Source organism: Protopterus annectens, chromosome 2.part1, assembly GCF_019279795.1.
Source record: "Protopterus annectens isolate FY-2018-M chromosome 2.part1, PAN1.0, whole genome shotgun sequence".
Classification (NCBI taxonomy): Eukaryota; Metazoa; Chordata; order Ceratodontiformes; family Protopteridae; genus Protopterus; species Protopterus annectens.
In genome coordinates this window covers 503,181,169-503,199,339 of record NC_056729.1, presented here as the reverse complement: position 1 = coordinate 503,199,339, position 18,171 = coordinate 503,181,169, and positions in this window count along the sequence as shown.

The window sequence follows — 18,171 nt, the reverse complement described above, 5'->3', positions numbered from 1 at the left end:
TAAAGGTGACGTTCAAGCCTACCATAGTCAAAATTCATCTGAGGATGAGTCTGATTCTGATAAGGAATCCCTAACTTATTTTACTCAAATTCCTTCTTGTTTGGACTATGAGTCAGAGCAGGAGGAATCTATTAGTCCTGATGCTCCTTTGGAGGAAATTTCCTTTGGGGACACACATTCTAGGATGATGGATTTTTTAAGTGGGATGCCCAGGTCTCTGATATCCACAAGAGGAATTATGAGTTGCTGCAGTTGGAATCTGCTAAGCCTGCAGCTATTCCTCCTATTTTGGCTGCTTTGCTGGATGCTTTTTCCAATGCTTCTCATGCACCCGATTCTCTGCTCCCTGCTCCTAAAACACCTAACAGGTTTTATATGGCACCTGAGGATGATTATATAAATGTCCTGCTGCTGACCCCTCTGTAATGTCTGTAGCCTCTGATAAGCTATCTCATTTTCTTCCTTCTACCAAGTTATTGGCTTCTGACAAGGACAGCAGAGCTATGAAAAGGCTGAGTAAGAAGGTTTACACTTCTGCTAACCTAGCTTTTAGGACCATTAATTATCAGATCCATATGTCTAGGTATGTGTTGGCTCTTCTTTCTTAGGCCTGTCAACTTATTTGTAATTTTCCATACTCTGAGGGTAAAACTTCTGTTCTTTCCTTCCTAGGGACTTCGTCTTAAGTCAGTCGTTATTCTATTAAATGTTTCTAGGGCTGCTGTTTTTGGTTCAGTGATGAGGAGGTATTCTTGGCTTAACTTCAACCTCTACCTGATGATATGAAGGCTAAGCTGATGGATCCTCCTCTGGATTCTAAGCTTTTGTTTGGAGAAGTTGTTGCTGGTTTAAGTCCCTTCAGGATAAGAGTAAGGCTTTACAGGAGCTTAAACATGTTTGTTTCTCCTGTCCCTAAATTTCAGAGAATCGACCCTGCTAAGCTAGCATTTGTTTGTAGGCAATCCCATCCTTCTACTAAGGGTAAGAAGAGTGGTAAATGGGCTCCTCCTGCTAAGGCTCCTCAGTTTTCAGGGACGCTGAAGCTGTCCTTTGTAGACAAACCAGGTGCTGTATGACTATCCGTCTCTTCCCAGACACATTTCTCTTTCTGTTCACCTTCCTGTTTCTCTTCTTGTTTGGCTTCAGATCACTCAGGATACTTGAGTTCTGTCGATCATTCATCAGGGTACTTCATGGTATGAAATTCCCATCCTCCTTTTATAGGCCTTCCTTAGCCTCCTCAGGAACAACTTCCCTTTTGCACAGTGGTTCGTCAAAATGTCTTGACTCGGGGTACTATTCAAGAGGTATCTGTGTCCCAAAGGGGGAAAGGGTTCTATTCCAGACTGTTTCTAGTGTCCAGAACAGAGGGCACTTGGAGACCTATTCTAGTCCTCTCTCACATAAATACTTTTCTAAAAGTTCCTTCCTTTCGGATGGTATCCCTTCAGATTCTGTTTCCTATCTTACTCCCTCAAGCCTATATGGTGTCTCTGGATCTCAAGGATGCTTATCTCCATATTCCAATCCGTCAGGAAGTTTTTGCATTTCTCTGTTGCTTCCTGACATTTTTAGTTCTCTGCTTTGCCCTTTGGCACTTCTACTGCCCTAAAGGTGTTCACCAGATGCCTTGCTCCTGTGATTGCTTATTGAAGGCTTCAAGGGATCCAAATATTTTCTCACTTGGATGACCTGTTGATTCAGGCATCCTCTCCAGAGACTCTTTTGCAAAATCTTTATTTTGCCGTTTCCATTCTTCAGAGTCTGGGGTTCACTATAAATATCAAAAAGTCTTCTCTGACTCCTTCCTGAGTTCATGTTTTTCTGGGTTGTAGGCTTCCCTGCCCCCTCCATCTTCTGTTTTGTGCTGGAGTCCCAGGTCATCTGGTGTGAAAGGTGGACACCCTCTCATTTTCTTGAAGGGGATGTTTCTTTATGCATTCCTCCCCTTCCTGTCATTCCAAAAGTCCTGTGCTCCCAAAATCTTGTTGGTGACTCCCATTTGGCCACAACAGCACTGGTTCCCTCTACTTCTGCATCTCGCCAGGAGCAATCATCACAAGTTGCCTCACAGGGTGGATCTCCTCACACAAGACGAGGGGGTCTCTCATCCATCCCCACCTGTCTAAGCTTCAACTGACACTGTGATGGGTGATAGGGTTTGGATTCCTCATAGACGCCTTTTTTCTGAGAATGTGCTGCAAGTCCTGCAGGAGGCCAGGAAACCTACTACTAGGAAATCCTACATATCTAAATGGAAGAGGTTTTCTATTTGGTGTCTCTCTTGTAACCTGGACCCACTTATTGTGAATGTTCCTTTGGTTCTCTCTTATTTGTGTGAGTTGCTCAATGCTGGTTTGGCCTATTCTATTAAGGCCCACTTATCCACTATCTCTGATTGTCTACCTTTTATTCTCATTTAGCTTCTAGATTTGAGGTGAAACAATTTCTTAAAGGCATCCTTAATATTAGACCTCCTGGGAAGCCTGTTCTACCTCCCTGAGATCTTAATTTTGTTTTGAAGACATTGACTTAGGCTACTTTTGAGCCTGCTGCTTCAGCTTCCTTGCAACATTGTTCCTGGAAGACTGTTTTTTTTGCTAGCTCTTACTTCTGCCAGGTGGGTGTCTGAGCTACAGGCCCTTATGGCTTGTCCTCCTTTTTTGATCTCTTCTGAAGACAGACCATCTTTGTACACTAACCCTTCTTTTATCCCTAATGTGGTTAAAGAGCTATCGCTTAAACAGTCTATTAATCATCAATGCCCCTTTATTGCAAACACAAGGTACACATTTCTGCTCGTAACATTACTTTATCAGCCAGGGAGTACTACTCCTGTTACTCCTCGGGCGTGGTATACCTAGGTTTTTGTGAGGTTTGCACATCATTCTATGTGGGCAAAACAGAAAGGGCACTGAAACGAAGGATATACGAGCATTTTTATGACATCAAATGTAAAAAAGAAACAAATGCTTTTTTCAGGCATTCCTTGGTTTGTCCCAACATGTCAATTCGTTTCTTTGTTCTAGAAAAAGTAATTCCTGACCAGAGAGGAGGGGACTGGGAAACCACACTCAGTTCTAGAGAATTGATGTGGCAATTAAGACTGAACGCGACAAGGTACCCAGGCCTCAATGACAATTTAAGTTTAGTTAGCATACTTAAAGCTAAAAGAAATGTACTTTAAATTTGAGACAGTTCACCATGTGTTTGCTTCAGTCTTTTTTATCCATTTTATACATTTTTCTTCCCTTCCCTCATTTGTGTTCAGACAGACATAATTTACTCACACTCCTACATTTCACTTCATTTGTAGCAGGTCATGGTTCTGCACAGGACCCATTAGTGTTTAAATTTTACATTTTAAGACAAGATCATCCATAGTTGCCCATCGGGCATAGGATGACTTTCCATTTCTAGTTTTTAACACATTTTTCCTTTAGCTAGACAAGCACATTTCCAACACATTCATGTGATTTTAGCATTTTTATGAATAAAGATTTTTCTAAGAAAAGTATTAAACTACCATTAACATTGCACTAAATAACGTAGTTAATAAACTTGAATTCTTTCATCATGCAGCACTTTTTTCTGTACTGTATTTCAAGTTTGTCTTTAAATTAACTAAATGTCAATTAATGCAATCAATTAATGTTTTTAATTAATCAACCAATGGTTTTAAGCCAAGCACCTTATAAGTACTATGTAAAGGCATTTTTTGTTACACTTGATAAAGCCTGGTAATACCGTTCGTTTTGAAGGTCTGTGAATTAAAACCGTTTTCTTTGGATTCCATTTGGTCTGCAAACTTGTACTTTTTGACTGTTTTGCACAGCTGGATTACACATCAGCAACTATTTTTATTTTTTGTGGCCGGACAGCATTTTTTCCGGTTAAAGTATTCAGGTCTTTTGCATCTTGATTACTGGTTTTTGGGTCCTTGACATTTCTGCGTTTACTTGGTATGGCCGAAGACCTATCTTTTCCGGATTTTGCTGACATGCCCGTTTTGCTAAGGGAAGAACCAGATGACACGCCGGTGATGAGGAAAGAATTCAATCAGGTCATTGCCCTCCTAGCTCAGCTCAACAAAACTTTGGTTCAAGCCAATAATTTTAACTCCACGGGCTTACCTGGTAATCAACAGCATAATAAGGAGAGAGAGCATAATGGAGAGCACCAAAAAGACCCGAGAGGTACATACACGCTAAAACAACCGGTTATCGTGGACCATCCCATGGGTTCTTCACAGGGCAACTCGCCTAACAGCAAAAATGACTGCCAAGATGCTCGTATTGGTAACAGCTTTAATTTCAAAGCGTGGACTGAAAAACAACTACATTTTTCAGCAGGTACTGTGAATGCTCAATTCGAGCATTTAGATAACAAGTTTGAAGCATTTAAAAACAAACTGTATGCATATAAAAACTCGCAACTTGAAATTAACTATCTAAGGGAATGCTTAAAAGTAGAGCGTGTCCCTAAGGGGTTACGTTGTTTTCGGTTCCCAAACAACGCTCACATGGGCTCATCACTGCATTCCCAGTTGACTGATTTGTTTAACAAAACTGGGCTAGAAATGTTAAATTTGATGGTGAATGATTATGTTAACAAAGGCAACTGTATTTTGAAGGAACTTAATGGCTTATATGATGTTATCACTAAAGATGATGGTTTCAACAGTCTTAAAAAGAAATATGATGACACTTTCAAGGAAGTTGACGCATATTGTTTCAAAGTTTTAGATAGAAAGGCTAAAAAGCTAGAAAGGGACTTAATTGAATACAGTGAGGGAAGGGCTTATCCAGCACCAGCTGGGAGGCAAAGAACAAACTGCAATGACTTAGGCCCTGGTGAAACACAAGTTATAAATGATGATTATGATTATGATTATGCCCATTCAGAAATCCCCAGAAGAAGTGAGCGATTGGCTCAAAAAGGTAATAGTAATGTACAACAGGGTTTTCAAGCTCCCCAGGGCAGACCACGGGGGAAAACAAATCATTTTCAACAAAACCAATGGGGGAAGAGGCATTAGATGGTGGTAATAGAATTTTGACAAACAACACTTCACAGTTTTTTATTGAAGAAGAACAAGGAGCATGTAGAATTAAGACCATTGACAATTTCACCATTTATAATTTCACCGAGTTAGAAATCACCTCTCATTTTTTTGAGCTGTTTACCAAAGGGTTACAATATGTCCCTCACAGAACTAGCTACCTTCCAAAACTCTTGATTGAATTGAAATTATTCATTAGAAACCTGAATTTAACATCATTTTTTAAAAATCAAGTTGCTCAAGATGTAACATTGAATAGAAGAAGCATTTTCAACCCCCCCACCCACCCTACCTTAAAAATATTTGAAGAGTTAATTGAGAATACTCTGAGAGAAAATCTTGGTAAGAAACAGGCATCTCATCCTTCTAATTTTCCACAAAGATTACATTTAGTTATAGATAAATTAAAAAAAGAAAAGATCCGGGTGATAAAGCCTGACAAGGGAGGGGGGATTGTTTTAATGCATCAACTGGAATATGAAAACTATATACATGATTTGTTGCAGGACACCAACATTTATGAATCTATTTCTCTTAACGAGTTAAATATTGCACTTGCCAGCATAAAATATTCTTTATACGACCTATTAATGCAAGGTGCTATTGATGAAAAGTCCTACAATTATCTCCTGGTATCTAAACCTAAAACCCCCATTTTATTTGGTATACCTAAGGTTCATAAAGGGATTGATCCTTTGAAATTCCGCCCGATTGTAGCAGGAGCAGGGAGCATAACAGAACCTTTTAGTAAATTTGTGGATTTTCATTTAAAGAACTATGTCTCTAGATTAACTTTTGTCTGTAAGGATTCTTGGGAATTTTTAACTTGCTTGGACCAAGATATTGACAACTCGAACTTGTTCATGGCAACCATTGACATAGTTGAATTGTTTCCTAGCATCCCACATAGCACAGGGATGCAATGGTTCAGTGAAATGTTAAGTAAAGAATCTAATTTGAGCAATGGTTTAATGAACCTAGTTATAGAATTTATGACTATGGTTCTTTCCAACAATTTTATTTATTTTAATGGCGAATTCTTCCGTCAAAAAAGTGGAGTAGCCATGGGTGCACCTTGCACTAGTGCGTACGCTAATATAGTGTTGCACAAGTGGGAAACTGAATATATTCACTCCACCAATTGGAATCAATACATCAGATTTTATAAAAGATATCTTGATGATATCTGTATCCTTTGGGTGGGCACAGAAGAACAGTTTCTCCTATTTATGGACTACTTGAACAGCACCACCAACTTTCTTAAATTTACTTATGTTATTAGCAACACAACTTTACATTATTTAGACATTCATTTGACAAAAAATCCAAGCAATAAAGGTTTCTTTTCCAGGGTACATAGAAAAGACACATATTCTAACTCCTTCCTACATTTTGATAGCGGGCACCCTCTTTATATCAAGAAAGGTATAATCAAGGGTCAACTAGTTTGAGCCTGCAGAATGTGCAGCACTACGGATTTATTTCTGGAAGAGATTGACTTTCTTAGAACTTTATTTCTAGAAAGGGGCTACCCACTTGCTTTTTTTCAGGACATCCTTAGTGAGGTCTTAATGAAAAGAAACCATTTTTTTCCACTGTTGTTAGGCACAGGAGCACCATTCCCTAGAGCTCAACTAACCATAGATCATAGTATCTCTAAGAGTTTTGTGTACACCTATTCAGCTGATGCATTTTTCATCGAAAAGACTGAAGGATTTTTGGCCGGTGGTTACTTCTCATGAGGAATTAGGCAACATGTTTCCCACTAGCATTTCCTTCATTAGAAAAAGGAACACCAACTTGAAGGGCATTTTTGAACAAAACATGATTATCACAGATAAGTCAGAACATTTTAGTTGCAATAAAAGGAAAGGGACTTTTCATTGCGGCAGATGTCATCAATGCCCCTTTATTGCAAACACTCACAAGGTACACATTTCTGCTCGTAACATTACTTTATCAGCCAGGGAGTACTACTCCTGTTACTCCTCGGGCGTGGTATACCTAGGTTTTTGTGAGGTTTGCACATCATTCTATGTGGGCAAAACAGAAAGGGCACTGAAACGAAGGATATACGAGCATTTTTATGACATCAAATGTAAAAAAGAAACAAATGCTTTTTTCAGGCATTCCTTGGTTTGTCCCAACATGTCAATTCGTTTCTTTGTTCTAGAAAAAGTAATTCCTGACCAGAGAGGAGGGGACTGGGAAACCACACTCAGTTCTAGAGAATTGATGTGGCAATTAAAACTGAACGCGACAAGGTAACCAGGCCTCAATGACAATTTAAGTTTAGTTAGCATACTTAAAGCTAAAAGAAATGTACTTTAAATTTGAGACAGTTCACCATGTGTTTGCTTCAGTCTTTTTTATCCATTTTATACATTTTTCTTCCCTTCCCTCATTTGTGTTCAGACAGACATAATTTACTCACACTCCTACATTTCACTTCATTTGTAGCAGGTCATGGTTCTGCACAGGACCCATTAGTGTTTAAATTTTACATTTTAAGACAAGATCATCCATAGTTGCCCATCGGGCATAGGATGACTTTCCATTTCTAGTTTTTAACACATTTTTCCTTTAGCTAGACAAGCACATTTCCAACACATTCATGTGATTTTAGCGTTTTTATGAATAAAGATTTTACTAAGAAAAGTATTAAACTACCATTAACATTGCACTAAATAACGTAGTTAATGAACTTGAATTCTTTCATCATGCAGCACTTTTTTCTGTACTGTATTTCAAGTTTGTCTTTAAATTAACTAAATGTCAATTAATGCAATCAATTAATGTTTTTAATTAATCAACCAATGGTTTTAAGCCAAGAGCTTATAAGTACTATGTGAAGGCATTTTTTTGTTACACTTGATAAAGCCTGGTAATACCGGGCGAAAGCGCTCGTGTTTTGAAGGTCTGTGAATTAAAAACGTTTTCTTTGGATTCCATTTGGTCTGCAAACTTGTACTTTTTGACTGTTTTGCACAGCTGGATTACACATCAGCAACTATTTTTATTTTTTGTGGCCGGACAGCATTTTTTCCGGTTAAAGTATTCAGGTCTTTTGCATCTTGATTACTGGTTTTTGGGTCCTTGACATTTCTGAGTCTATTAATCTGCCTACTTTTTCCCCTCTACGCAAACTGGCAGTGAGAGGGTGCTGCATACTTTGGACATGCATAGGTAACTCAGGGTTTATTTAGATAAGATTAAGCTATTAGAAAATCTGATAAGTTATTTGTTTCTTTTCATCCTAGATCTTTGTGACTTGCTGTATTATCCAAGCAAACTATTTCTTCTTGGATTTCAAAGGCTATTTCTTTTTGTTACACTTTTCATGGCAAGAGCCTTCCCACTTCAATTAAGGCTCATTCTACTAAAGCTGTGTTTTTTTCTGGTGCTTTTTTCAAGGGATTACATACGATTCTATTCTTAAAGCAGCTACCAGGATTTCTGTGCATACGTTTACCAAGCACTACAACATGGCTGGTTTTGCTAGTGCCATTCTTCATGGCTTTTTTAGGGAATTCTTCTGCTCCTTCCCCCTTCCTAGTTTCCTTATGGGCTTTGGCACTCTCCCATATGTTAAGAATACTGCAGCAGTGAATGTAAGGACATAGTACAGTTGTGTAAAATCTTACCATAACAGTAGACATCCTTGTCTTCACTGCTGCAGTATTCGCTCCCTCTCTCCTTCCCCCTAGTTCTTTGCCTTCCTAGATGTACAGATTACCTGTTGGGTTCTTTGGACTTGTGTTCCTACTGGGGCAATCAGTTCTGGCTATGGTAGTCCTAAACATCACCTTTATGCCCTCATAGGCGCTGGAATCTGTTAAAGACTGGGGGGGCAGAGGGTAACAGGGGCACTTAGTGAACTAAAAAGGGTCATTTTTTATAATTATTTGCTACCATGACATAGGTTCACTTGGAGGACATTTTAAGCATAGCTAATTCCATTTTGGTGCTTGAATTAACATTTTCTGATTGGTCTTAGCTATCCACATGGCTGATAATTGTATATTAGCCCTAGTGAGAACTGTGATCATACCATAGATAATTTGAGGGGGGCATGTAATGGATGCAGCATTTAGGAACGGCCTTTATCCATTAGTGGCATGAGGGGAAACTTGGAGTACATTTTCTATTACCCATCCTTAGATCCAAGTTGCATTTGAATATGGATGGATGAGTTTTGCTTTATTTTTATGGATAGTCTGTTCCGGAACAGTGGTAGCCTCTGTGATATATATCCATCTCTACACAACATTCAGTTTAGATACCTGGACTGAGTATTTCTGATGCCATCTGATTTGCTGATGTTCAGTAGGTCCATCTGTATTATGTCGGAGGATGCTTTGTATGCCAGACATGTCGCCTCTAAGCACTCTGTAGGACACTGAGTATAGTAATAAATCTTTGAGGTGGTCCATGCAAGATCTATTGTTTAGGACTTGTATCCTTTTAGTAAGGTATCTCTGAAGGTATTCCAATTGTTGCATGGGGCTGGACAGATACATACCAAAGTGGGCATTATACAAAATGATTGACATAATGAGAGCTTTGTAATGGGGGACAACAACATCTCTACATCTAGTCACAATCAATTTGTTTATAAGCTGTGCAATATAGAAATGCTTTCTTATGACTCTGAGCACATGTTGGTCAAAAGTTAAGTCACTGTACACACAAGTTCCCAAATGCCAAACAATTGGATAAGTTCTCAGAGGGCATTATCATGATTTTGACACCAGTTATTATTTGGGACAAACATTCCTGCATGATGGTTAAGTAATTCGGAGATTCATTAACTTCTCCTAGCTTGCAGTCATCTCAAACTTAGCTGGCCAAAGCTCTTTGGTATTTCCTTTTACTTTTGAGATGTATATGCCAAACAGAAAAAGTCTCAGCACCGAACCCTGGGGGACTCCATTGGTGACTGGTCTCTTTCCCTGTTTTGATCTCCTGCATCCTGTGAGCCAAGATGGCAATGCAGCTGGTGATGTAAGTGTTTGCTCCTACATTATTCATCTTTTGTACTACACCTGAGTAGGGGATTGTGTCAAAAGGCTTGGGCAGGTCAAGGTAATGTGGTGTGAACTGTTTTACCTTCATCCATTGCTTTGGTAACAAGAGTAAAGCTTAAAATTTGCCCATGATTTTGAGCCTTTCCCACTTTCCTCTGGGCTGTTTTCAAACACATTTTAGGGCCATGTATACATGTATGCATTCCTTGATTCACCTTCCTGATTGTATTAAATTATATTCCTTGTATAATACAGCACACTTGTTAGACTTAAGTTAGAGCGCATTTTAAATTTATTGTTTAAAGATTTTTCCAGGAGACAATGAAGCAAAATGCATGCACCAATAATGACAAAACTGCCCTATGGAGAACATTTCCATGATAACAGTCTACTTCTACACACAATATATAAATACAGAATCACAGGAGAGTGTAAGTCATAGGCATGTTGCACAGCTTCTTGAACTTATTTTCAATTGGTGGGGGGGGGGGCAAAAGGCCAAAAACCAGGGACACATTTTAAACATTGCTTGTATAATTTTTGGAAAGTTGCTTGCATAAAATGTTGTTACCACCATGTATTTCACTGCCAGGTCTTGAACCCAGAAACCTATGCACTACAATCAGAGCAACATACCACTAAGCTAAACCAGCAGTTTTTTGACAAATAGGAAGACAAACTTAAATGGCTATCATATCATTTAGTAAATTCAGTTCGCACTTCTCACCATAGCTCTCAACCTCTTAGCACAAAAATACAGAACAAAGCCAATAATGGAGGAATACAGCCCCAAAGTAGGGACACATTTCAAATACTGATTTTATAACCTTAGAAAATTGCTAGAATAAAAGGTTTTACCACTCCTGCAAACCAGAGGAACAGAACAAAACTGTGAGGCATAAATTCGCAAGTGATGGTGGCTTGGGACTTTAGGCTCCTTTTACCTGTACCCAAGGTACAGGGTTTGAGCTTGAGTACCTCTAGCCACCAGATGTATCCTGCTGGGGGCATTTACACACACACGCACACACACACACACACACACACGCACACACGCACACGCACACACACCTAGTGTGTACTCACTCTGATAGACTAGCAGTCTGCTCCTCTCTGCAGTTGTTCCTGCTTCAGCGTCTGTACGCTCCACTCTGCAATTACATCCTGTTGTTCCCGCCCATAGCAGCTAATCCACTCCATTAAATCCTTTTTGTTTCATCCGTTTCCACTTGCAAAAACAGCCGGAAATAGGTGCGCTGACATCATCATGCGGAAAACGAAGGGGGCAGAGGTATGGATGATCTGCAAAAGTGGGAGGGCTCCCCTCCCCCCGCACTCTATGGTTCCAGCGCCCACGCTATGCAAGGAGCCTTTGGGTGACATTTGCCGTACCTTTTAAAACAACAGAAGTCTTTGGTAGACTGACCAGACATCGGGTCTCCACGGCAGGGAATCCCAGATGTCAAGAATACTGCAGCAGTGAAGGCAAGGACATCTACCGTTATGGTAAGATTTTACACAACTGTACTTCCTCCATGACAGTAAAATTGATGAAGTGAGCAAAAGTGCCTTGTTGGACCTTCTGCACAGTAGGACCTGGCATGAGAATCTCTGGGTGGATGATAATGCCAAAGTAGTTGGAGAGCTGGATTTGACAGTTACAGCAGGAATGTTAGACGTTCCTAGCAAACTAGCTCATCTAGCCCCAACTCTAGACAGATAATACAGTGTGGGTTATCTAAGAGAGGAGGAGTATTACCTGTGCCATCTGATATGCAAGTACCATAGTTATAGTCAGATAATACAGTGTGGGTTATCTAAGAGAGGAGGAGTATTACCTGTGCCATCTGATATGCAAGTACCATAGTTATAGTCAGATAATACAGTGTGGGTTATCTAAGAGAGGAGGAGTATTGCCTGTGCCATCTGATATGCAAGTACCATAGTTATAGTCAGATAATACAGTGTGGGTTATCTAAGAGAGGAGGAGTATTACCTGTGCCATCTGATATGCAAGTACCATAGTTATAGTCAGATAATACAGTGTGGGTTATCTAAGAGAGGAGGAGTATTACCTGTGCCATCTGATATGCAAGTACCATAGTTATAGTCAGATAATACAGTGTGGGTTATCTAAGAGAGGAGGAGTATTACCTGTGCCATCTGATATGCAAGTACCATAGTTATAGTCAGATAATACAGTCTGGGTTATCTAAGAGAGGAGGAGTATTACCTGTGCCATCTGATATGCAAGTACCATAGTTATAGTCAGATAATACAGTCTGGGTTATCTAAGAGAGGAGGAGTATTACCTGTGCCATCTGATATGCAAGTACCATAGTTATAGTCAGATAATACAGTGTGGGTTATCTAAGAGAGGAGGAGTATTACCTGTGCCATCTGATATGCAAGTACCATAGTTATAGTCAGATAATACAGTGTGGGTTATCTAAGAGAGGAGGAGTATTACCTGTGCCATCTGATATGCAAGTACCATAGTTATAGTCAGATAATACAGTGTGGGTTATCTAAGAGAGGAGGAGTATTACCTGTGCCATCTGATATGCAAGTACCATAGTTATAGTCAGATAATACAGTGTGGGTTATCTAAGAGAGGAGGAGTATTACCTGTGCCATCTGATATGCAAGTACCATAGTTATAGTCAGATAATACAGTGTGGGTTATCTAAGAGAGGAGGAGTATTACCTGTGCCATCTGATATGCAAGTACCATAGTTATAGTCAGATAATACAGTGTGGGTTATCTAAGAGAGGAGGAGTATTACCTGTGCCATCTGATATGCAAGTACCATAGTTATAGTCAGATAATACAGTCTGGGTTATCTAAGAGAGGAGGAGTATTACCTGTGCCATCTGATATGCAAGTACCATAGTTATAGTCAGATAATACAGTCTGGGTTATCTAAGAGAGGAGGAGTATTACCTGTGCCATCTGATATGCAAGTACCATAGTTATAGTCAGATAATACAGTCTGGGTTATCTAAGAGAGGAGGAGTATTACCTGTGCCATCTGATATGCAAGTACCATAGTTATAGTCAGATAATACAGTGTGGGTTATCTAAGAGAGGAGGAGTATTACCTGTGCCATCTGATATGCAAGTACCATAGTTATAGTCAGATAATACAGTGTGGGTTATCTAAGAGAGGAGGAGTATTACCTGTGCCATCTGATATGCAAGTACCATAGTTATAGTCAGATAATACAGTGTGGGTTATCTAAGAGAGGAGGAGTATTACCTGTGCCATCTGATATGCAAGTACCATAGTTATAGTCAGATAATACAGTGTGGGTTATCTAAGAGAGGAGGAGTATTACCTGTGCCATCTGATATGCAAGTACCATAGTTATAGTCAGATAATACAGTGTGGGTTATCTAAGAGAGGAGGAGTATTACCTGTGCCATCTGATATGCAAGTACCATAGTTATAGTCAGATAATACAGTGTGGGTTATCTAAGAGAGGAGGAGTATTACCTGTGCCATCTGATATGCAAGTACCATAGTTATAGTCAGATAATACAGTGTGGGTTATCTAAGAGAGGAGGAGTATTACCTGTGCCATCTGATATGCAAGTACCATAGTTATAGTCAGATAATACAGTGTGGGTTATCTAAGAGAGGAGGAGTATTACCTGTGCCATCTGATATGCAAGTACCATAGTTATAGTCAGATAATACAGTCTGGGTTATCTAAGAGAGGAGGAGTATTACCTGTGCCATCTGATATGCAAGTACCATAGTTATAGTCAGATAATACAGTCTGGGTTATCTAAGAGAGGAGGAGTATTACCTGTGCCATCTGATATGCAAGTACCATAGTTATAGTCAGATAATACAGTGTGGGTTATCTAAGAGAGGAGGAGTATTACCTGTGCCATCTGATATGCAAGTACCATAGTTATAGTCAGATAATACAGTCTGGGTTATCTAAGAGAGGAGGAGTATTACCTGTGCCATCTGATATGCAAGTACCATAGTTATAGTCAGATAATACAGTCTGGGTTATCTAAGAGAGGAGGAGTATTACCTGTGCCATCTGATATGCAAGTACCATAGTTATAGTCAGATAATACAGTGTGGGTTATCTAAGAGAGGAGGAGTATTACCTGTGCCATCTGATATGCAAGTACCATAGTTATAGTCAGATAATACAGTGTGGGTTATCTAAGAGAGGAGGAGTATTACCTGTGCCATCTGATATGCAAGTACCATAGTTATAGTCAGATAATACAGTGTGGGTTATCTAAGAGAGGAGGAGTATTACCTGTGCCATCTGATATGCAAGTACCATAGTTATAGTCAGATAATACAGTGTGGGTTATCTAAGAGAGGAGGAGTATTACCTGTGCCATCTGATATGCAAGTACCATAGTTATAGTCAGATAATACAGTGTGGGTTATCTAAGAGAGGAGGAGTATTACCTGTGCCATCTGATATGCAAGTACCATAGTTATAGTCAGATAATACAGTGTGGGTTATCTAAGAGAGGAGGAGTATTACCTGTGCCATCTGATATGCAAGTACCATAGTTATAGTCAGATAATACAGTGTGGGTTATCTAAGAGAGGAGGAGTATTACCTGTGCCATCTGATATGCAAGTACCATAGTTATAGTCAGATAATACAGTGTGGGTTATCTAAGAGAGGAGGAGTATTACCTGTGCCATCTGATATGCAAGTACCATAGTTATAGTCAGATAATACAGTGTGGGTTATCTAAGAGAGGAGGAGTATTACCTGTGCCATCTGATATGCAAGTACCATAGTTATAGTCAGATAATACAGTGTGGGTTATCTAAGAGAGGAGGAGTATTACCTGTGCCATCTGATATGCAAGTACCATAGTTATAGTCAGATAATACAGTGTGGGTTATCTAAGAGAGGAGGAGTATTACCTGTGCCATCTGATATGCAAGTACCATAGTTATAGTCAGATAATACAGTGTGGGTTATCTAAGAGAGGAGGAGTATTACCTGTGCCATCTGATATGCAAGTACCATAGTTATAGTCAGATAATACAGTGTGGGTTATCTAAGAGAGGAGGAGTATTACCTGTGCCATCTGATATGCAAGTACCATAGTTATAGACAGATAATACAGTCTGGGTTATCTAAGAGAGGAGGAGTATTACCTGTGCCATCTGATATGCAAGTACCATAGTTATAGTCAGATAATACAGTCTGGGTTATCTAAGAGAGGAGGAGTATTACCTGTGCCATCTGATATGCAAGTACCATAGTTATAGTGCCACGCTGTGGTTCCTGGATAAGTCACATGGCATGAAATGCCTCTTCACAACCAGCTTCTGTCGTATCAACATGAAAGTTATTGAGGGGAGAAGAAACCATGGTTAGTGCCAGCATCAGTGAGCAGAAGGATGCTCTAGAGAGTTGCATCTTGGATGGGCTTACTAAGGAGTTATGAAATCCAAGAGCACTTAAAAGGTGGGACAAACCCCTAACAAGAACAGGAGACCAGCACCCAAGTTAAGAGTGAGACTGTAGCTTGTATGGGGTCCACAGTATAAGACTATGCATTTTATTCAGTTTTTCCTTGTTTACGTTTCATAGCTTAACGATACTTGGAATGGCTTGTACTTCTGGGCTGCTGAGTTAGTCCCTCTGTTTTGGTCCATTGGAAATTCTGACACTCTACTATCTTGGTACACTACTTTTTCCTTACTTTAATGGTTTTAATCACTTCTTCTGGTAAATGTTCCCATGGATTTACATAATAATATTGTTTCATCATGTTATTACGTCATATCATTTTATCTTTCTCTATATCGTGACTTTTTATTTTTCTTGGTAATTTTTAATGTTTTTGTTCACACATTCTTTTTCTTATTCTTATCATCTCCCAGATTTTTTGTACTTTTATTTAAACATTCTTGCCGTTAAATTCTCATTCTCTTCTTTTACCCACTTTAATACTCTATGCATGTTTAAAGAAGCATATCTGAGTATTATTGTGCAAATGGACAAGCAGATTTCATAAGTCCAATCCCTCTTCATCTTTACTCATATAAAACACATCTCTTTTCACTAGACTTAATCTTGAACCCCAGATGAAAGAACATGCTAGTTGCACAATTTCCTTTTCATATTTTACTGGGATCATATAGACTTTTGACATATATGCCATTCTTCCCATTAACACCAAATTCACCAGAAAAACCTTTTCCAGATGGCTAATTTACATGTCACCCACAGAAGATATATTTCATTTCTTTCCTTTTATCAGCCCTTCCCATTGTATCATAACTACATCATTTTCTCAAATTTTATTCCTAGCAAAAACATTTCATTCATTAAAAATATACGCACCCAGTTTTTGCTAGATCACCTAAACCCTTACTTTTATCCGTATCCAGGGTCATTCCCATTTCCTTTAAACATCCATTCAAACAAACCATCACTTCCCTCATCCATACTTTGTTCTTAGCCACTTCAGCTATATCATCTGTATATGTCAAAACTACCAGTATCAGCAACTCCTTTTGCATCACATATCTAACATCTTTCATTTTATAAGCTACTTTACTCCTGATGGTATTCATCACCAATGCAAACAATATTCTACTTATGGTATATCCTTGTCTTATTCCACAATTCATGCATATTTCTCTACTCACCCACACATTCGCAAACACTCTCACTCTATTCTGATATGCTGACATACACACTCTCCTAATTCCAGACTTCTCCATAACATCCCACAAAGCATCATATGGATTCAAATGCCTACATATCCCCTAACATGTGTTTCACATCCTCCCTTTAACTTATCACCCACAATTTCTCTCAGAACCAGTAACAATAATTGACATCCCTTCCCTTTTATAACGTATATACTTTCTTCCACAATGTCCTTCATCCTTCCTTCCATTCTCTTCTGTATTATTCCCATGATAATTTTATAATCAGTGCTATTTAGCATGATGGGTTTCCAATTTTGTATTCCATTCTTCTCATCTTTCTTCCATATAAATTTAATATCCCACTACATAACTTTTCATACACAAAACCTTTCTTCCAAATGGAGAGATGGCAAAAACAGCAAAGAAAGGAGAATAGTACCGCTGGAACTGAATTAATCCTCAAGTCTTGGTGAGTACCTCCACGAGGTGGACCCTGTTTTCACAGAATCTCACCAACATGGCACTGATATATACACTATATTTTATATGGCATATATTGTGCGCCCAGTTGACTTTTTTTGCTTTTTAACCTGCTTCTGTCCATAAGTCCCAGGATAAAAAAGTGCCCAATCCTGGTAGATGCACTGGTGCCAGGATGGGAAAAAATGACAGTGTAGAATCCTCAAAATACGGAAACATTCCTACAATGGGGCCAGGCCAGGCCCAGGGGCAGGATGGCCCCTCCTGCTGTAGATGAAATGAGTAGACCACAAAAATCACAAAAACTGACTGGCCAAAAAAGAGCCATAAAGATGACAGAGTGGACCATTGAGGATAGAAAGAAATTATATATTGTTACTATTATGCAAGAAGCCTAGAATTTCCTGACAGAAGATATACAAAACGATTGAGAGAGACATTACAGGAAAGAAAAATACTTGCACAGGAAAAACTGTCAAAAGCTTCAAATGCAGATGAAAGAGGTAACTGGGAACATTTTTTCTGGGAGTGTGGTGAATTGATGGACTTTAAGGATTCCCTGCTGGATGCACTGTCGGAGATGCTGGGTGGGTAGATTGGTCGGATGAGGGAGATGACTTTTCTGAGGTATGACACAAGATTGGAATTGCCTAGGTATGGTAAGGCCTTGCTGTGTCTAATAAGGGTGGCTGCCAAAAAAGCAGTTACTAGAAAATGGAAATCAAAATCTAAACTAACTATATTAGAAGTAGTGAATATAGTAACAGAGATAAAACAACTAGAACTGAGATCTTTAGAAAAGGGTAGGAGCAACTACATAGGAAAAATGGGAATTGTGGGAACAATGCATACAAGGAAGGAATGGGGTTTAAAAGGCAACGTGACTTAAATCAGCTATGTAATGTTTGAAAACAATTGGGTAGATTATAAGTGATGT